A 7330-nucleotide genomic window follows, 5' to 3' on the forward strand; every position below is an offset into this window, starting at 1 on the left:
TTCATCCCTTCCAATTTCACTTGTTTATCCTGTATCCTGTATGAGATCTCTTCCCTGATTGGATAAAATTGGTATCCCGACCTGTTTTCTGTTTGCCAAAGAGCTGGAGAGACAAGGAGACTACCTGTTACCGAACGAACAGTCTATAATAATGAGCACTATCACAATATAGAGCTATTTAAGGGTAAGTGATCTTTTTTGGTTAAAACAAAAAGTATTTTGTTAAAAGGTTATATAAAAAATATATAAAAAGCACTATATTCTGATAGTAATCATTGCTATAGAGTGTTTGTTCAGTAACAGGAGTCTCCCCGTCTCTCCAGCTCTTTAATAAACAGAAAATACGTTTTCCGGTAGGTGTCAAAATCTCAGCCAATCAGGAGAAAGTACCAATTTTTAAGCTTCATTTTTATAGTGTTCCAGTTCCAATTTGGTCTGCTCATTTCTATGTGTCATCACTTCCAATTTCACTTGTTTAATCTATATCCTGATTGAGTTCTCTATCCTGATTGGATAAAATTGGAAATGAAACTGAAACTGAAACGAAAATGCATATTCTGTTTTATAAAGAGCTGGAGAGACAAGGAGACTCCTTTTACTGAACGAACACTCTATAGCAATGAGTACTATAAGAATATAGAGCTATTTAACACTTATTTTAACCAGAGAAAATCACTTACCCTACCTTTAACTCTTATTTTAACAAGAAAAGATCACTTATCCTTGGCTGCCAATGAGGAGCCCGGAGGGTTGTCACGCGGAGGAGAAACTGGAGGTGAAAAAAAGAGTCAAACACGAACGTATAATTATGTCACACATTCTGATAACCTCCGCAAAGGAGACATGAAGGACGCACTTGATGTGTCCTACAGAGGACAGAGGAGGCAGGAATTTGAGTATTGGGGGTCGTGGCTCACGTCGGTTGTAATGGAGCCGGTTGAAGAACTCCTACGATGCAATATCTATACCAGGGGTCTTCAATAGGGGGCCCGGGACCCTTAGGGGGCCCTCAGAGTTACTACAGGGGGTCCGACAAATCTTTGCGTGGTATGATTTTTTTTTTTACCTTAACCACTGGAACCCTAGCATCCCTTTTCTGAGGAGAACTTTAGCCAAAAAAAGCAGATCTACAAGCTCACAACGCCTCGCGCTGCGAGGCGTTGTGAGCTTGTAGATCGGCTATTTTTGGCAAAGAAAAAAGAGAGCAGACCAAGTAAACCATAATTAGCAGATATACAAGCTCATAGCTCAACCATAAAACATAATTTTATACATTATTGAGGGGGTCCCTGCTTCATCTCTCTCTCTCAGCAAGGGGGTCCTTGGCCTGAAAACGTTGAAGACCTCTGATCTATTACAACAATCATTATTATTTACACATTGTCTTTGAAGAGCTTCAGTGTCTTAAATGTAACCTTGTTGCGCGTTCGACCCTACGACGACTTTAATTTATTTATTCATTTAGTCATTTAGTCATTTAGTCATTTAGTCATTTATTCATTTAGTCATTTATTTATTTATTTATTTATTTATGTAGCAGGGACAGTGCACAGCTCTCAGCATTTCCCTTTCCCTCATCGGTGTGCTAATGTGACAGAGTTGATTAGCTATAGGAGCTGTATTGTACGACACAGTCTCTGCCCTGTGAACTGGCTCAGAGGAGGAGGTCATATTCACAAACAGCACAATATTTTTGAAGTAAATCATCTTCTGAATTTGCATCTTTTATACCCAATAGGAGTGATCATGGATGGAATAGGCCAGGCCAATGGGGCCAGTGCCCATGGGGGCACTGTTTGTTAAAGCTAGGGTATGGGGTTCAGTCACAGGGGGTCTTCAGTCACAGGGGTCTCACCGTCAGAACAGAATTTACATTTTGAAGTATAAGTGACAAAATTTCAGCCAATCACGAGAGAGCACCCATTTATCAGCTTCATTTTTTAAATAGTATTACAATTCCTGTAGGGGCCCCTGTGAGTCTAAATCCGTCCCTGATAGTGATATGAACACATGTTCAGAAAGAACATGTGTTCAGTTTTCAGAAAGAAAAAACTGCACTCTGCAACAAGTTCTTCAAGCAAGAAGACTACAAAGATTATTTATTTATTTATTATTTATTATTTGGACTTTGATGTCAGTCAACAACACCCGTGTTGTCGACACCTATAGACCAGCGAAGTCCTGACGTCATTCGTTCATCCCCAGGTTTGCGGAAGTAATTTCTCTATGGAGAATAACATTGGGTCATCTTAGAATCGTCTCATATAAGAATTGTGGTCCAAAAATAAACAAACTGTCCCGGCGTTATTGTCAGGGAGGAGGTTCTATATCGTTTATGATAGTCAGTCACTTATATTTGATACAGTCTGTTTCTGGAGAAAATGTAACTAATTCGGCGGAAGTAACATTATCGTTTTCTCACCGTCAGTTGATGCTTCATATCCATAAGAGTCAAACCGCCGGGGTCATTTGTTTATTTTTGGAACACAGTTCTTATTTGACGCGATATTAAAGACGTCTATGGGATTCAGAATGGGGGTGGAAAACTGCGAACCAGGTAGACAAACAAAGGATGTGTAAATGACGTCAGACTTCAGTGGTCTATTGCTCCTTCAGTTAATGTCCGTGTTCATGGTCTTAATAATATGCTGCCTGAGTATCGTGGCCTTAATTTAACTGTTGACCCACTGACTCTCAAAGGAACTCAGATGGTCTTAAGTGTAAAGAAGTTTGAAATGAACCACACCGTCGCCTTGGGTCCATCCTTGGAAGAGATGTGGGATGATGGCATCATGGCAAGAAGGTTAAAGCTCCTTACACACCGGGGGCGATTTTTTCATGTGAATAATATATATATTTTTTAAACCTTATAAAGTCAATGCAAGCTTCCATGGAGCGAAAAAGCGTCTTTTAATTATTCGGAACGAGTCCGAATTTTGCGTATATTCGCATAATCGCCGGTGTGTAATGACCTTAACTCTTTAAGACCGGGAACGCATCTGTGTGTCCCTGGAACAAAACTTTTTCATGTCAAGGACCCCCAAAATTATATGTATTTGGCCGCGGACCCCCATCTCAAAATATGTTGTTCCAGGGAACCAGCTGCTGCATTCAAAAATAGCAGATCTACATGATCTACAAGCTTGTAGATCTGCTATTTTTGGGGGATCCCTAGAAAAAAGAATATTTTGAGATGGGGTCCACGGCCAAATACATTTCATTTTGGGTGGTCCTCGACATGAAAAAGTTTGAGAACCACTGATTATAACAACATAGTTTTTTTTTTTTCGTTAGGATTTAGAAGACATTTGTTGAATCTCCAGAAGCAAAGATTTGAGTTACAAATGTTCGCTTTAAAAACATATATACATTCAAAGATTTGCACACATTTTCACGATTTTTCAAAAATAGCAGATCTACAAGCTTGTACATCTGCTAATTTTGAATGACAGATGCGTTCCCGGTCTTAATGGGTTAAATAAGTCAGGTTAAAAACGTAACAGGATTGAAAAAAACAAAAACAACTATCAACGTTGTAAAGTAACATGTATTGAGGCCGAGACGAAGGTGTTTACAAACCCTCATGTGACATATGATGTTCATGAAGTGCCAAGCATATAGAAATATTTAGTTTTGTAACATCAGTCATTTGTATTTTGATAGGAGGGATTTTTAGGGTTTTAAAAAAAGGCACAATCTGTACACTTGTCTTTTTATGTTGGTATCTTACAGAACGTCCAGGTCTAGTATATAGTGTCTGGTCAGTCCTGGTCATTGGATGAAACATTGTAATCTCAGTTGTTTACAAGCATTTTGATCTGTCTGTGGCTGCGTTTCCCATGAGCACTAAACATCTGTTTTGCAGTGGTGGAAGAAGTACTCTCTTGTTTTACTTTAGTAAAAAGTACCAACACCACAATTTAGAAATACTCTGTTACAAGCGAAAGTTCTGTAGTAAGAGTAAAAGTTCAAAAGTACTGGCATCAAGTTGTACTTAAAGTACCAAAAGCAAAAGTACTCATTATGTATAATGTCCCATTTCAGGTTTCAAAATGTATTAAAATCTTTTGAAAATAGCAGATCTACAAGCTTGTAGGTCTGCTATTTTCAAATAGCTGAAGTACAGAATAGGGCTTAGTTGGTTAATGCATGGGTTCCCAAACTTTTCAGCCCGCGACCCCAAAATAATGCGGCCATTGACTCGCGACCCCACCTAACCCCGGAGGTAATTTATGCACATAAACTTGCACGTTCGGTGCGCATTTGTAATGTATTAAAATGGTAAAATGTAGTAATTGTCAGTTTTAGATTGTATTTCATCCATTCTGTTGAAAAAAAAATATATATGTACCCAAAATAATTGTGTGGGGTCGCGACCCCAACTTTGGGAACCCCTGGGTTAATGTATGTTTTCCAAATCTGCAAAGTAACTAGTAACTTAAGGGTTTCAAATAATTGTAGTGGAGTAAAAAGTACAATATTTGCCTCTGAGATGTAGTGGAGTATAAAGTATCGAAAAATGGAAATACTCCAGTAAAGTAAAACATACCTCAAAATTGTACTCGAGTAAATGCACTTAGTTACTTTCCACCACTGCCGTTTTGTAACTATGTGGTGAGGTGGTGTGATCTTTTCTTGACTGTATGAACATGTCAACGACACAATATGATTAAGCATTCAATTGAAATATATATATATATATATATATAGAAAAACATTATGCTTGATGGATCAGCAATATGGAAATCTGATCTTCTGTTCATGTAAACAGAGCCTTTTTACTACTTAAAACACACAAACACACACACGGTTTGTTGGAATGATTTAGCACTTTACTGTATATCCATGCGTGTCAGTATGACTAAATGATACTGTCTGATAATGTATTGTTATCTTAATAAATTGCACTATTTATTCAGCTTATTTTGCATTGGTTTTGCAGTCTTTATGAATATGCTCCTTCCAACGACTTGATCTAAATAGTTTTCCCTACAGGACAGCTGTGGGTTTCAACCTTTTTGTGATCAGGGCCCGCTTGAAAATCATGAAGGTGTTCGCGGCCCACCCATCTGATGGCTTAACATTAAGTTGTCAAAATTAACTCTGCTGTGAGCTTTAGTTTTACCTGAGTAAATATACTTTCCCACCACTGATAATCATGCAACTTTAGGTTAACGGTAGCAAGCAAATCTTCCATGATCATCTCTATGGTCCTGTACTCAACCATCACAAAATGAATACAAATACTTTCACAATAGCCGTCTTGCTTTTTATTTATTTTCTACAAACAACAAGTAGAAATAAGTCACATACTGTAGGAGCGTCATTCCATAGTGGGCGTTTATATTTGTATTCATATTTCCTCGAATTATGGCAACTGCAATTAAATGTGTGTTTGTATATCTTTGATTAACACAGATTGACATGCACGCGCGCACACACACACACACACACACACACACATTAGTGGTGGAGGGAATCTAAATTCACAGCATTGAGGAACATATCTGAATCCAACCACATTGAGTTACGTAACATAGCATCACATTATAAAATAGTGGCCATACAGTAATAGGTGTCAGTTGTTGTCAGGCAGAAATATTGTATTTCCATATTTCAACATTTAGTATTTTTTCAGTTTTTTTGTAAATTAATGCCCTTAGCTCGTCATACGCGAGTGTCACACAAAACCAGTGTCACACAAAAGTAGCAGATGCACAAGCTCACAACGTCTCTTGAATGCTGTAGCTTGTAGATCGGCTATTTTAGAAAACATTTTGAAAGTGGTTTAGTGTGTCTGCGGGTTTTACAAATATTGAACCAAAAACAGCCGATCTACAAGCTCACAGCAAGACACAAACTCTTGTATTAACCCATTAAGAACGGGAACACATCTGCCATTTCTTTGGCTATTCAAAAATAGCAGATCTACGAGCTTGTAGATCTGCTATTTTTGAATAATCTTGAAAATGTGTGCAAATCTTTAAATACATATATTTTTAAAGTGAACATTTGAAACTCAAATCTTTGTTTTTTTGTTTCTGGGGGTCCCTGGAACAACATATTTTACAAATGTTTGCTTTAAAATATATATATTCAAAGATTTGCACACATTTTCCCGATTCTTAAAAAAATAGCAGATCTACAAGCTCATAGCACGGCACTTGGTGCCGTGCTATGAGCTTGTATATCTGCTATTTTTCAATGGCCAAAGATATCTAAAATGACACAGATGCGTTCCCGGTTTGAAAGGGTTAACACGATGTTTGTGACTCAATATTAACTACATTGGATCCATTGGAACACAGGTTTTTTTTGTTTTTTCATTTCCTGAAAAGTAACAGTGTTGGACATAATAATGAGGTTTCCATCCAAACAGTGACATTAACACAAAGTTTAAAACATTGATTCAGTGCAAATAGTTCAGTAAAGAAGCTTATACTTCTGATCATGCAAGTAGTCTGTGAACAGCTGTGATTCTCAAACGAAAAAGGTATGGGTCAGTGATATTTTGTTGTTAACATAAATAGCTCTATAGTGTGATAGTAATCATTGCTACAGAGTGTTTGTTCAGTAACAGTGTTAAATAGCTCTATATTGTGATAGTAATCATCACCACAAAGATGTCCGCACTACCAAATGACACTTGTTGACGCCCCCTTCAGGATTTTTTGGTACACACTATTTAACTAATAGCAATGATTACGATCACAATATAGAGCTTTAACCTTTTACCAAAAAATATCACTTTACCCTTCCTTTAAAAAGGTCATTACACACCAGGAGTGACGCGAATAAGCGATGCGAAAAAGTGACACGATTCATTTCACGTCAAACTTTTACATTGGCAACGCCTCCATTCATACAGGTGGATGATTTTATTTGCGCTGAAAAATGGACCTCGTTTCGAAAACAAATAATTATGTGGCTTTATCGGCTCGTTATAAATCACGCTCAACGTACTCATGACACAAACAGCAGTTAAAATTAATGCTCATTAATCTCACAAAATAACGGCTCCCGGTGTACAGACCTTAAACAAAAACGTCTACTCAAGGACATCCCCACCCCGCCCCTCCCCCGTTTGATATGCATTAGGACCACAGACCTCCATTTGATACCTTTCTTTTCATCTCTGGGAACCCCAAACTAGACCGTCAAAACCTGTGTTCATTTGGAACCAAATGGACCCAAACGGGTCCAATTGGTTCCATTTGTACACTCTCAAGAGTTACAGACCCATCACCTCTCATCTACTTTTCTTTCTTTCTTTCACTCTTCTTTTTTCTTGTTCATCTTTTATCTTTTTAAGAGAAAGTGGAGCGAAGGC

The sequence above is a fragment of the Gymnoscopelus braueri genome, assembly GCF_963280865.1.
Source record: "Gymnoscopelus braueri genome assembly, chromosome: 14".
NCBI classification, from domain to species: Eukaryota; Metazoa; Chordata; class Actinopteri; order Myctophiformes; family Myctophidae; genus Gymnoscopelus; species Gymnoscopelus braueri.